At 43.8% G+C, this 15,234-nt stretch overlaps 1 long non-coding RNA gene across 1 annotated transcript in view; it reads right to left on the reverse strand.

Annotated features, from left to right (window-relative positions):
- The window catches only part of LOC122489570, a 21,282-nt gene extending 6,261 nt beyond the window's left edge, over positions 1–15,021 (reverse strand). The window contains exons 1-3 of the long non-coding RNA XR_006298939.1: positions 14,375–15,021; positions 11,457–11,551; positions 7,822–7,932 (exon numbers count right to left, since the gene is read on the reverse strand). This is a non-coding gene — a long non-coding RNA (uncharacterized LOC122489570). The remainder of the gene's footprint in view (positions 1–7,821; positions 7,933–11,456; positions 11,552–14,374) is intronic.
- Positions 15,022–15,234: the final 213 nt, after the last annotated feature.

Consider the following 15,234-nt stretch of genomic DNA (forward strand, 5'->3'; position numbering starts at 1 on the left):
AGTTGTATGATCTGAAAGTTACCAGAAATCTGTATTCTACAGGCTCCGGTGTGGCTCAGACGGTTGAGCATGTGACTCTTGATTTCGGCTCAGGTCGTGATCTCGCAATGCGTGAGTTCGATGGTACTTGGCAGACTCCTTTCCATGAATTTCTCTGAAGATGAAACTCGCTTGCAGGAAGGTTCTATAAAAGTATCTGAGTAAAACAATAACTGCCTGTAAATGAGAAAGGACTTAAACATGACCTGGGTAAAAAGATCTGATGAGAGTTCATTGTAATGCAATTGACAAAGAAACTTGGGTATTCTTGCGACATACATTTTAAGACAGTAATTAGAATTACAAGTGCCGACATTATATTAGGACACATCAGATTGCCAGGAATTTTACAAGTTTCCCAGAACATGTATATGAAAGAGCGGACCTACGCCGGCAGACTCCATCTTGTTCTGTGTCCTCCACCTTCAGTGACTATGTCCCCGACATGGCCCCCTTTCTGGGAAAATTGCAGAAACCTCAAACCACGCCTGCTCCCCTTGAGTAATCTCCCACTCACCCGTTCAAAACCCGCCCAGCAACCTGCCTAATGGGACTCCGACCCTTCCCCAGCCAATTGGCTGAGGCCACGACCCTTCCCCAGCCAATCAGCTAAGGCCACAACCATTACCTCACCAACTGCCCCTAGACTCCTATAAAACCTTTGTGCTTTTGAAACTCGCTGGCTCTCTCCGGCATCTCACCGCTGTGTCGGTGCAGGTAGGGGATTGAGCTCTAGCTAGCTCGAATAAAGGCTCTTTGCTTTTGCATTGGACCCAGCTCCCTGGTGGTCTTTGGGGATCGCGAATCCTGGGCATAACATATACAGGCATAATATAAAGAAGGCTTAGTAGCAATGCAGTTTGACATGTTGGGGTTCAAAGCCAATGGCCAAGAAAGAATTCTTTTCATTAATGTTTGTTTGTTTGTTTGTTTGTTTTAAACGTTTATTTATTTATTGAGAGAGAGAGAGAGAGACATTGAGAGAGTATGAGCCCAGTAGGGGCAGAGAGAGAGGGGAGAGAGAATCCCAAGCAGGGTCTGCACTGTCCTTGTAGAGCCTGATGTGGGGCTTGAACTCATGACACATGAGATCATGACCTGAGCCGAGATCTTGAGTTGGACACTTAACCTCTGAGCCACCCAGGTGCCCAAATGTTTATTTACTTTGGAGAAGCGGGGAGAGGAGCAGGGACAGAGAGGGACAGAGGATCCAAAGCAGTACGAGGCTCGAGCTTGTGAACCATGAGATCGTGACCTGCGCCAAAGTTGGACACTTAACCTACTGAGCCACCCAGGCACCCCAAGAAAGAATTCTTGAGAAGTCTTTGGTGCAAAAGGGTGGCTTTCTTAAAGCACAGGGACAGGATCTCTGGGCAGAAAGAGTTGCACTGGGATTGTGAGGAGTGACTAATTCGATAGTTGGGAGCTGGGGGAGGTAAAAGCAAGGGGAAGTTTCCAAAAGGACTTTCATGTGCTAAGAAGACCCACAAGATCCTGGAGGCCTAGCTATTGTCAAGCTAAAGTTGTTTTTCCCTCTGGCAAAACATTAACAATAAGATAATTGGGAGTTCCTGGAAGAATGTTATTCTCTGCCTGCCTCAAGTATTTGTCATTGAGCAGCTGGTTATAAGGAAACTGAATTTTATCTGCGTTTCCTTTTGCTTTTGTTTCCCCACATCAGTATTATTTTTTATTTGACAATGCTCCCCATGTAATTTAATATATCAGATAAGCCTAATTAAGTTGATATCTCCTTTTTTATAAGGAGAGAGAACAAATCCTTTGAGATGTTCCGGGAAACATCTGGAATAACTCAAAGGTAGTTCAAGGTCAAAAAGACTATTTAGGATTTGATTTGGGGGAAGCTCATCAAAAATATCAAAAAGGTTGGGGCACCTGGGTGGCTCAGTCAGTTAGGCATCCGACTCTTGATTGTGCCTCAGGTCATGATCTCGCGGTCCTGAGCGTAGAGCCTGCTTAAGATTCTCTCCCTCCCTCTGTCCCTCCTCCTCTCATGCTCACCCACTTTCTCTCTCAAAATCAATCAATCAAAAAGGTTTTAAAACACTTGGGCAAATAGAATCATAGGTCACTTTCACAATACTTAGTTATCCATTTAACCAAAGCAAGAAGTAAAGACTTTGCAAGCAAATACATAAAGTTAAAATAGTTATTAAAAATTTCAAGTCTTTTAGCATTAAAAAGATTCAAGGTTTTTTTTTTTTCCTAAGTAATCAGAGACTCAATAAAGGCAAGCATACAATCTTTGCGTTTCTAGGCAGATTACATTAAAGGTGAAGAAAAACCTTTGTTTATAATGTCTTCTTAAGAACAGGTCAATAATCTAGAAAAAATATTCTTTTTTTAAGTTTATATATATATATATATTTTAAGTTTATATATATATACACACACACACATATAAATATATATATATATATATATATATATATATATATATATATTTAAGTAATCTCTACATCCAATGTGGGGCTTAAACCCATGACCCCAAGATCAAGAGTCACATGCTCTTCCCACTGAGCTGAACAGATGCCCGGAGAAAACTATGTCCTTTTGACAGCAAGAAAAGCTAACTTCTAATTTTGCAGCTGTTTACTTTTGATACTAAAGCTCATTTTTTAAAATGTTTATTTATTTTTCAGAGAGAGAGAGAGAGAGCAGGGGGAGGGTCAGAGAGAGGGAGACAGAGGATCCAGAATGGGCTCTGCGCTGACAGCAGAAAGCCTGATTCGGGGCTTGAACTCATGAACCGTGAGATCATGACCTGAGCTGAAGGCAGGTGCTTAACCACCTGAGCCACCCAGGTACCCCTAAATCTCATTTTTAAGTAAGTTCATTTTAATCTGAGCCAACTTGATCACATATTAAAATTCCTTTTGAAAATTTCCTTTTCCACAAATCTTCTACAACTCTTTCTGTTTTACATTCAGATTTTGTCCTCTATTTTCCTCTTTAAGTACCCTTATTTTAGAACAAAATTACTATATTTCTGTCTACAAAAATGCATTTCCATTAACTTCTTTTACTGAAAGCACACATCCTGTTCTTGCATTATTTCTGGTAGCTGTAATCACACGTATTAATTTGAATTCTTAACCCTTAGGAACCTTAGCTAAGAAGTAAATAATTATGAACTGTCTTTTATATTAGCATACTGCGAATTGTCAGACTTATAAATAATGTGATTTCTAAGAACATGCTTTAAAAAAAAATTTTTTTTTTAATCTTTATTTTTGAGAGAGAGACAGGGAATGAACAGGGGAGGGGCAGAGAGAGAGAGGGAGACACAGAATCTGAAACAGGTTCCAGGCTCCCAGCTGTCAGCCCAGAGCCCGATGCAGGGCTCGAACTCACAGACCGCAAGATCATGACTTCAGCCGAAGTTGAACACTTAACTGACTGAGCCACCTGGGAGCCTCAGAATATGCTTTTTTATAGAAAATTTCTCACCATGGCATAAACCATGTTTATTAATAGAGGCAATTATTTTTAGCTTGTCTATAAAAGGAAGCAAAAAAAAAAAAAAAGGAGAAGCCTGTGTTCAGTAATTAATGTTTCAGCATTTTATCTTATTTGGAAATGATCTAGATATTCTTTGAATTTAACTTAACTCATCACTTAGCAAAACTTTAAGATTTCAGGTTACCAAAAAGACTGAGGAAGGGGTGTCTGCCTGGCTCAGTCGGTAGGCTATGCAAATCTTGTTCTCAGAGTCAAGCCCCAAGCTGGGTGTGGAGCCTACTTTGAAAACAAAACAAAAAAGATGTTTAAAAGATTTCAGGAATTTTTTTTTTTTTTTTAAGTAATCTCTTCTCCCAATGTGGGGCTCGAACTCACAACCCTGAGATCAAGAGTCACATGCTCTTCCGACAGAGCCAGCCAGGCGCCCCATGAGGAAATTATTTTAAAAGTTTACCTAAGATTTTTTTATCTTATTTATATCTACTCAATTTATTTTTTCTTAACAATTATGTTTAGATTACCCACAAAAACTTCATGAGACATTAGATAAAATCAACTATTGTCCCAAGGTATTTTTCTTGTTGACAAATTTTGTAACAGAGATAACGTGACCTTACTCGATTAGCAAACCAGGGTAGGATAAAAGTATTATATTTAATGCTAATAACTTCAAAGACATGTTTATTTTAATTAAACTAACAACCTTAAACTAGCTTTAATACTAAAATATCTTCCCAGAGCATGTGAACCTGAAAAGCACTTGGATTAGCTTCTATTATACTTCTGAAATTTAGAAATATTTCATTTATAAGTGTTTATTTTTAAGCCAGTTAAATAGAAGCCTTCGCAAATTAATTCTAGCAATTCCATACAGAAGTAGAAAATGTCACCTATCTACAATAAACACATAAACAGAGACTTTACAATTATTGTTTTAAAATTTTTAGCCACGAGACAGGCATGAAAATACAAAACCCACTAGTTTATAAAAGAACAGTTAGATCCAAACTTTTTCTGGCAGATGAAATAAGTTCAGGTGGCTTGCTCAGATTGCTAAAGATTTTTCTACTAATATTTGTGGAAGAAAACACATGACTTTTCATTCGTCTAAGTTTCTTTTTTTTAACACTTTTGAGAGAGAGAGAGAGACAGAGCAACAAGGGGGAGGGGCAGAGAAAGAGGGAGACAGAGGATCTGAAGCGGGCTCTGTGCTGACAGCAGAGAGCCCAATGCGGGGCTCGAACTCACAAACTGCGAGATCATGACCTGAGCCGAAGTCAGACATTTAACTGACTAAACCACCCAAGCGCCCCCATTCATGTAAATTTCAAATGGCCTGTGGTGCCTGGGTGGCTCAGTCAGTTGAGCTTCTGACTCTTGATTTTGGCTCAGGTCGTGATCTTATGGTTGTGGGATCAAGCCCCTCATCAGGCTCCAAGCTGACTATGGAACCTGCTTAAGATTCTCTCTCTCTCTCTCTCTCTCTCTCTCTCTCTCTCTCTCTCTCCAGATGGCTGTCTCTCAAATAAAAAAGTTTTTTTAATTAAACTAAAAAACTTCTAATTGCCTTTCTCCCTTTCATTCTACTTCTGGTAAGAATTACTTTGGGCAAAATAAGTGAAGGGAATTAAGACATACAGACTTCTAGAATTAAGACATTATTAATTCCTAAAAAAAATTTTTAATGTTTATTTATTATTGAGAGACAGAGAGAGACAGAACATGAGCAGGGGAGGGACACAGAGAGAGGGAGACACAGAATTGGAAGCAGGCTCCAGGCTCTGAGCTGTCAGCACAGAGCCCAACGTGGGACTCCAACCCACAAACTGCGAGATCATGACCTGAGCTGAAGTCGGATGCTTAACCGACTGAGCCACCTAGGCACCCCAAGACATTATTAAAAAAATTTTTTAAAGAGGGGGAAAGAATGGCTTCCCTGAGGTTTGTACTTTTAATATTTTTATCTCAAAGTCCCAGGAAGAGAATGCAAATTCCTCCAAGAAGGACTTTGGCTTTGTAAAGTCAATCATTTACAAGCCGCTTGAGATAGGGGAGGTTTGGGAATTAGTAAAGAAATAGGTGAACTTTGAATTGCCTTTAGAGCTGCAAGTCTAGTTTTGTAAAGATTTGTAAGATAAGGACAGTTGCCTTTAATCCCTCTTCTGAAAAACTGGGCTGTAGCCTGAATGTGGAGGACTGACATCCACCCACCTATGGTGAAATGTTTGTTAGTTTCTTTCTTCGTGGGTACATTTCACTGACAGGAAACAGCCTTCCAGCCAGCTTCCATCAGTTTTTCCAGGATCCCATCCTAAGGTTCTGAGTGGGGCTTAAAGTGGAGAGAGTATAGCTCTGATATTTACTAGAATTTGGCAAGGCTTTGTTTGGCTTTTAATTTTAGTTTTCCTTTGGCTGTCTCGGGGAACAATGTAACAGCTTACCAGAAGATTTCCACAGAGTCGCATCAGCTCTGGGAGAGTCTCAAGGGGGAGTAGGGGGGGCTTCTTTGAGAACAGATATGGTGGTGTCTGTAAAGTGATTAAACCGGTGGACTTTTGTCTCCAGTCATGTAGTGTAAAGGCAATTCAGACAGAGGATAACTAGAAGGAATCTTTGAGTAAAGGATAGAGGGAGGGGGAGGCAGTACGAATTAGGACAGTCTTACAGTCGTTTGTATTACTTCTGTGTCTTCGTAATTTTTTATCAGCTTTTTTGCACCGAAAGTTTCAATAAAGCTGGTTTTGCAATTTTGAACCCTTTGTTTTTACGTGTACTTCTTAAATGATCTTATCTGATTGGAACATTCTTCCTAATGGCCACTGTAATTCCCCTGAGGGCTGGTAAAGGAGTTTAACCTACATTTCTGTCCAGCCAGATCTAGCTGTAAATGAAGTACAACTCACTTTGGCCTTATTTTGGGGATCGCCACCTGAGGGTTATGAAGCCAAGTTCCTCAGAACGCAAATCAAGCTTAGTAAGATTTTGCCATTTGTGTAAATATCTATAGCTTCCAGAACTGAAGTTCTTAGACATAAAATAAGCAGGTGCGCTGGAAGGTGGTACACTTGACTCTGTAAAAATTAAGGATCTCATCTTTATTATTTATTTACTTATTTTTATTGTTTGTTTGCTTTTTTCATTAAGCTTCTGGGTTTCTCGAAGCCAGATTAATACCTAAGAAAGATGCACATGGAATTGGGTTTGTGTGGTGTTTCAGTGTTTCACCTCATTGCACAGAAATTGTCTCTTTTTTTAAATGTTTATTTACTTGTTTATTTATTATTTATTTTGAGATAGAGAGTCGGGGAGGGGCAGAGACAGAGGAGAGAGAGAGAATCTCCAGCCGACGCCGTGCATCAGCACGGAGCCCACTGCGGGACTCGAACCCACAAACCATGAGATCATGACTGGAGACAAAATCAAGAGCTGGATGCTTAACTGACTGAGCCACTCAGGCGCCCTAAATGTTTATTTATTTTTGAGAGAGAGATAGAGGGGTGTGGAGGGGTGGGGGGGGGCAGGAGAGGATCTGAAGCAGGCTCTGTGCTGACAGCAGAGAGGCTGACGCGGGACTCAAACTCACGAACCGTGAGATTGTGACCTGAGCCAAAGTCGGACACTTAACAGACGGAGCCACCCAGATGCCCCGCGCGAAAATTTTCTTGAGGTTGGTAGATGACTTAGTGTCAATCTAACCCATTCGGTGGCCAACTTATCCTAACACGGGCGTCTTTGGGTCAGGTGGCACTCTTCACCCTCTAACAACTCTTAAATGCTTGACCCATGCCCACCAATTTTTGTGGCTTTTTGGCTTCCAAGATCCCCATCAGCAATTACACCTTACCTTGTGGGTACACTAACAGAAAGCCACAGAAACCAAGGAAACCGACCGTGGCCGCAGCAGTACCCAAAGAACTAGGGGGCGGGGAAAGGACAACCCGACCTCAAAGAATGGGGACTGCAGACTGATTCCATACAAATGGAGAAACACAGCTGCCACCAGCAGCTCCCCGCGTGGAATCTGAGGACAGAACCAAGAACGAGGGTTTAGAAGTCACTGCGGACCAGCCCATAGAAGACTCTGCACACTGCCAGCAATTCCAGTGTGGACTCCACAGGCAGACCTCAGTCTCCATCTGGGGCGAGCAGTTCCAAACCACTGGGGAACTGAAGACTGAACCAAGGGCTACCGCCTCAGCTTGCCAATTCAAACTGACCCACTAAGCCCTGGACCGGGAAGCCAGTTAGATCAGGAACTCATCGCAAAGAAAGCCCGGTTCCCAACTGAGAGGGACTTACCCACAGCCCTGGGAAACGGTGAGAAAGACAGTGAACTCAAAAAGGGGTTCGCAGCCTTTTTGTACCGCGCCTATCCACAGTCTTCTTCGGAGTCTGCCGCGGCCGCCAAATCTGTTAAACAACCAAAATTCAACTGAGTGGTTGGAAAGATCGAACTGGCTTTATTGAATAATTCATGAATCAGGCAGCGTCCCACCCAGCAAAAAGAAAAAAGCTCCGTCCAGCTGTAGAAAAAGAAAGGTTTGCAAAGGCAGAGAGGAAGCGGGAAAGGGAAATTATTAGCAGTGTATTGTTTCAGGCAAAGGGAACGGAAGCAGTCTATCTGTACATTTCCTAGCGCTGCCCAAGAAATTCCAGGTTGACTGATTAAAGGTCACATTCCTGGGAGGGGTTGAAACTGCAGTTAAGTCAGTATTAGTCTTGGTTTGCTGATGTGGGGCCTTAACATAAGTGACTCCATGAGGGGCCCGTGGTTTTCTTTTTAACAGGGGTGCCCCTGGCTACCTCTCAGGGGGTGTCGGGTGGACAACAGAGATCAAAGTGTGCTCAGTGCTTGGTGAGCAGTGAGCGCTCCCCGGGTGGTAAACTCATCATCATCATCACTTTTAGATGAAGGAGCCCCACCTGCAGTTTGTGTGCCGACCAATCAGAGGGAGTGTCATTCACCTAGATGGTGTGGTGCACGCCCAGAGTTGCACCACATGGCGGCTGCCTAGCATTCGAGAAGTGAAATGAATTAGCATACATGTGATAAATGCATCTAATGAACACACGCATCTAACACATACGCAAGCGTGCATGCGTCACATTCTCCCACATCCAGACTCTGAAACAGAAGTGCCCCCCCAGCTACAGCCAGGCCTGTCTGGCCTGCCCCCTGCCAAATCTGCATCCCACCCCCTCTTTCTACAGTCCCTTTGAACTTGATCCCAGCTCAACTTCATTTGCCTGCTCTCTCAGCCTAATGCCCAGGAAGGTCATTCCCACTTTGTCCTTGCTGTCTCAAGGATCTGTAACTACACTTTCTGTTCTTCTCCCCCGGCCTTCAGTGTGGCTAGCTTCCTCTGTGCACGGAACGGGGTGGTAGGGTTTGGCTGGGGAAGGGCCCTGGCCCGTGCTGCCTGCAACCTGCACAGCTCAGGCTGGGTGACCTTGATCGAGGCCATGTGGCAATCTAGATTTCACATCTTGATGACTAACTGCCATTCTCTGCAGCTGCTGCCCCCATTTCCTTCAGGCCCCCCTCCACGGCTTCCAGTTTTTCTGCAAGGATGAGGCCACATCAGAGGAACCCCCTCAGCCCGACTTCTCCAGTCCCTCAGAATAGCACGTAGCTTTGTCTTCTGGTTTCTGAGAAAGCGGGGTCTAAAGTGGGCCAGAAATCTTGCCGTTTGCAACAACATGGATGGGCTTTGAGGGCATTATATTGAGTAAAATAAGTCAGACAAAGACAGACAAATATATATGATCTCACTTATATGTAGAATCTTACAAAAAAAAAAACAAAACAAAGCCAAAAGCAAAAAATCTAACTCATACATATAAAGAACAGATTGGTGGGGATGGGGGTGTGTGCAAAACGGGTGAAGAGGGTCAAAAGGTATAGGGGCGCCTGGGTGGCTCAGCCGGTTAAGCGTCCGACTTCAGCTCAGGTCACGATCTCGGCTCAGGTCACGATCTCACGGTCCGTGAGTTCGAGCCCCGCATCGGGCTCTGGGCTGATGGCTCAGAGCCTGGAGCCTGCTTCCGATTCTGTGTCTCCCTCTCTCTCTGCCCCTCCCCCGTTCATGCTCTGTCTCTCTCTGTCTCAAAAATAAATAAACGTTAAAAAAAATTTTTTTTTTAATTTTAAAAAAAGGTATAAATTTCCAGTTATAAAATAAATATGTCATGGGGATGTAATGTACAGCTTTGTGACTATAGTTAATAATACGGTTGTATGTTTGAAAGTTGTTAGGAGAATAGTTCTTTTTTTTTTTAAGATTTCATTTTTAAGTAATCTCTACACCCAACGTGGGGCGAAGTCACAACACTAAGATCAAGAGTCAGATGTTGCACTTGCTGAGCCATCCAGGTGCCCTGCCCAAAGAGTTCTTAAAAGTTCTCAACACAAGAAAAAAAAAAATGGAATCATATTTGTATGTAAACTAATATAATGTTTATAATGTATATAAACTAATATAATATAATGTCATATGTCAATTATTTCTCAATTTAAAAAATAGAATGTGCTAGAAAAACTATGGACTACCACATAACAGGAGCAGTGGACTGGACACCACACAGCCACGGCTATAAGATTCTGAAAATATGCTGAGTGGAAAACAGTAAAGCAAAATGAACACGGTAACTTTTTTGTACATTTTTTAAATGATGGTTTCAACAGAATATAAACTTTCCCATCTTAACCATTAAAAAAAAATTTTAAACATGTATTCAATTTTGAAAGACGAAGAGAGACAGAACATGAGCAGGGGTGGGACAGAGAGAGAGAGGGAGACATAGGATCCGAAGCAGGCTCCAGACTCTGAGCTGTCAGCACGGAGCCAGATGTGGGGCTCGAACTCACGGACCATGAGATCATGACCTGAGCCGAAACCAAGAGTCGGATGTTTAACTGACTGAGCCACCCAGGTGCCCCCAAACATATTTTATTTCTCTACCCTCTTTGCACAAAAGGTAGCCTGGTATACTCATCAGTCTGCACCCTCCTTTTTTTCTTAAATTTTTTTTTAATGTTTATTTATTTTTGACAGAGAGACAGAGCATGAGTGGGGGAGGGGCAGAGAAAGAGGGAGACCCAGAATCGGAAGCAGGCTCCAGGCTCTGAGCTATCAGCACGGAGCCCGACGCGGAGCCCCGACTCACAGACCTCGAGATCATGACCTGAGCCGAAGTCGGACGCTCAACTGACTGAGTCACCCAGGTGCCCCTGCACCCTCCTTTTTTTTCTTAAAAAAAAAAAAAATATTGTCTTGGGAATATTACAGATAAGCCAGGAAAAGAGGCTAGATGATCCATGTGGTCATAGATCAGACTTGGAGATATCAATATGAATTCATGTTTAGCTTAACATAGATACAGATGATTACATACAATATATTTATAGATGTGTGTGTATACTGGGGTCAGTATACACACACGCATTTCCTTCCTCTGCAGGCTGAGAGGGCCCAAAGCAACAACACTCCAGTAGCAATGAGCACACCAAGTGCCCAGTACTTGGTTTCTAATACCATTCACCAATAAACAGAACTGGGGCTTGTGGGAGAAATGTCTGATTCTAGGGCTGGTGCAGGAAAGGTATAAGATGAGCCCAACGCGTCTTGTGCCAGAAAGTAAGGAAATGCTCAAAATAATAGCAAAAACCAAGAACACAACGATGAGAGTACGTCAAAGGCGGAGCGTGATTGCCCACCCCTTAAGTGTGGGCAGCACCTAGTGACTTCCTTCCAAGGAGGGCAGTATGAAAAGTGGGAGGAAAGAGTAACTTTATGGTAGAGAAACCTGACAAACACAACTTCAGGCAGCTGGTCAAGGTCAGCGTCAACAGGCATGGCTTTTTACTTCTTTGGTTTCTTTCCCCCCAACCCCAAAACCCCAGTCTAATCATGAGAAAAACAGACAAATCTCACCTGAGGGACATTTTGCAAAACACCTGCCCAGGATTCCTCAAAACTGTCAAGGTCACCAAAACAAGGAAAGTCTGAGACACAGAGCCAGGAGGAACCTAAGGAGAAAAAGACAACTAAGTGTCATGTGGTCTCCTGGATGGGACCCTGGCACAGAAAAGGGACACTGGGTAAAAGCTAGGGAAATCTGAATAAAGTATGGGTTTCAGTTAATACTAATGTATCAATATCAGTTCCTTAATTGTACCGAACGTACTATCCTAAGGTCAGATGCTAATTATAGGGGGAATTGAGTGTGGGGGATACAGAAATAGTCTGTACTATCTTCACAATTTCTCTGTAAATGTAAAACTATTCTCAAATAAATAGGTGGGGCGCCTGAGTGGCTCAGTCAGTTAAGTGTCCGACTTCGGCTCAAGTCATGATCTCACTGTTCGTGAATCGAGCCCCACATCAAGCTCGCTGCTGTCAACGCAGAGCCCAGATCCTCTGTCTCCCTCTCTCTCTGCCCCTCCCCCTCAGAGATAAATAATAAAATAAACTTTAAAAAATAGTTTATTTTTTAAAGTAATTGAAATAGATACCTTGGAGATATTTTTCTATTGGTGCACAGAGAGCTTCTGTATGATTTTTTTATAGCGACATAGGATCTCACTATGTTGACGTTGACTTATCTGTTCTTTCCTGACAGTTGTTCCCAATCTTCAACTATTATAACCAATGCTACAATGAATGACACCACACATGGCGTTTCATGTAATGCAGATATTTCTAGAACATACGTTTCTACAAGTGGGATATTAAGTTAAAAAGTATATACATCAGGGGCGCCTGGGTGGCTCAGTTGGTTAAGCATCCGACTTCAGCTCAGGTCATGAGCTGGAGGTCCGTGATTTCGAGCCCCGCTTCGGGCTCTGTGCTGATGGCTCAGACCCTGGAGCCTGCTTTGGATTCTGTGTCTCCCTCTCTCTCTACCCCTTCCCCATTCATGCTTTGTCTGTCCCTGAAAAATGAATAAATCTTAAAAGCAAAATTTACAAAAAGCATATACATCAGTAATTCATTATATATATTAAGCTCCCTCCATATCAGGGGAATTTATACTGCCACCAGCAATATAAGAGAGTGCATATCTCCCCACATCAACACGGTATGTGGTAAAACTTTTACATATCTCTAATCTGGTAGAAACAAAATTGTTTCTCAGTGTCCTCATAATTTGCATTTTTCTTATTGCAAGTTGAAACTGAGCTAAGACTCCCGTTTTGCTAGCATTTCATTTTCTGTGAGCTGCCTCTGTATATTCTTTGTCCATTTTTATACTAGGCTTTTGTGTTTTTCCTTATACAAGTCTAGGAGCTATTTATATTTTAGGAAGATTTGTCTTTGTTCTGCCATAGGGGCTGCGAATATTTCCCTTTGTTTGTCATTTGTCTTTCCACTGTTTTTTTTCCCCTAATGTTTATTTATTTACCTTTGAGAGAGAGACAGACAGACAGAGAGACAGAGCGTGAGAGGCAGAGGGGCAGAGAGAGCCAGAGACACAGAATCTAAAGCAACTCCAGGCTCTGAGCTGTCAGTACAGAGCCCGACCCAGAGCTTGAATTTGTGAACCACAAGATCATAACCTGAGCTGAATTCAGACGCTTAACTGACTGAGCCACCCAGGCACCCCTCCACTGGGTTTTAATGCCTGCCACACAGACCCCACTCCTCCCTTTCACTCCAGCAGAACTGCTTTCCTCAGGCCACCTGTCCCCTCTCAGAGCCACGTCCCCAAACCCCTCTAGTTCCTCATTCGTCCTGGTGACATTTGACCTCTTGGTGACATCTGGCTCTATAAAGACTCTTCTTTTTCTTTTTTTTTTTCTTCAACGTTTATTTATTTTTGGGACAGAGAGAGACAGAGCATGAACGGGGGAGGGGCAGAGAGAGAGAGGGAGACACAGAATCGGAAACAGGCTCCAGGCTCTGAGCTATCAGCCCAGAGCCCGACGCGGGGCTCGAACTCACGGACCGCGAGATCGTGACCTGGCTGAAGTCGGACGCTTAGCCGACTGAGCCACCCAGGCGCCCCATAAAGACTCTTCTTATTGTAAATAACATTTATTGTGTCCTTTGACTTCTGGGATTACATATTCTTTTTTTTTTTTTTAATGTTTGTTTATTTTTGAGAGAAAGAGCATGCGTGTGCAGGAGAGACATTGAGAGAGACAGAGAGAGAGAGAGAATCCCAAGCAAGCTCTGAGCTCTCAGTGCGAAGCCAGGGTTGGGGCTCCAACCAAGAGATCGGTACCTGAGCGGAAGGTGGATGCTTAACCGACTGAGCCACCCAGACGCCCCCCCCAGGATTACATATTCTCATTAGAACATGGAAAACAGAGAAAAGCACACAGAAGAAAACCAAAATTCACCTTTCAGCCTGCTTCCCAGGATAGCCACTTCCTGTTTCTCAATGCCTTTGTGTGTTTGTATCTGTGGGTGCATTTATTTACAAAATAAATTTCTTTTTTTTTTTTTTTTTTTTTTTTTTTGCAATTTGTTAAATCTCCCTTTTGGGAGTCTACCGCTACACTTTCACACCCCTCGCATTTCTCCTTGCGTTTATTCTGTCTCCACAGAGGCAGGTCCGCCGGAGGTGCCCCTCCTGCCCGTCGCCTCTGCAGCCTCACTCTCTCGCCCAGTGCGCCACATTTCTCCCACGCTGCCCGAGGTTAACCGCTGCACACGCTCCTGCCAGAGACGTGAGCCTCCAGGTCCTGTGGGTCTTGCAGAAGCACCTTCACCTTGTTGGACACTTGGCTTCCTCAACCCGTCCCCCAGAGTGAGTCTGCTTGTCCCTCTTTTCCTTAGTGGCACCCGCTAGTCAGAACCACCCAGACTCGCCCAAGCACCGTTTCCAGCCCCCGCCTCGCGCGCACCGGACATTTCCTGAATTCACCCCGCTGTTTGACCTCCATCTTGGCTCAGGCTCTTCCTCATCTGGATTCTGTTCCTCCTCCCTGCAGCAGGGTCGCCCTCTGCCCCCAGCGCACCTTCGGCCTCTGCCTTCTCTTCCTGTTTCCTCTCCGAACCCCCGCCCTCGCCTAGACCTCAGCTGGCTTCAAGCTCGGCCAGTCTTGTGGGAGGCCTTCTAAGAGAACTTCCACGCCTGCTCCCCAGGCCATGCTGGCCAGGCGCCCTGGACTCCTCAGGCGCCAGGCACTTTTCCCTGGCAGCACAATCGTCTCTCCTTATTGTAATTTCCTGTTTACTCCTCTGGGTGCCTTACTGACAGCCGGTGGCAGGGCTGTCTTTCACTGACTTATTTCAAGGTATTTCAAGTGCCTTCGCAGGAGCACTAACTACGTTTGTTGAGGAGGGAAATGAATGGGTGTCCTAGCTAACGTGCTCACTCCCTATTTCGAACGTCCAAAGCTCTCCACCAAGGACGCCTCTTGTGGGGCCAACCTGGCCGTGCGGGGAATTAGAACCCTCCTGGGTCTGAGGTGCAAACTTCTCTACCTCGACTGTCTTCCCCGCACCCTCTTCCGACTGTCACCGAGGTCCTCTCTGAACCTCAGTTTTTTTCATCTGTCTAGGGAAGAGAACACTCCAGGGAAAATTATAAGGACCAATGAATATGAGATGTGGGTACATTATTAAAAAAACAAGAGTGCTCCATTCACTGAGCATGTTCTCTATACCAGGCGCTGTTCTGATATCTAACCAGTAGTAAAAGCCTTTTCATTCTAAATGGGCTCCATTTCACAGAAAGGTAAACTGAGGCCCGGAGCCGTTA

Source organism: Prionailurus bengalensis, chromosome B2 (genome assembly GCF_016509475.1).
Source record: "Prionailurus bengalensis isolate Pbe53 chromosome B2, Fcat_Pben_1.1_paternal_pri, whole genome shotgun sequence".
NCBI lineage: Eukaryota > Metazoa > Chordata > Mammalia > Carnivora > Felidae > Prionailurus > Prionailurus bengalensis.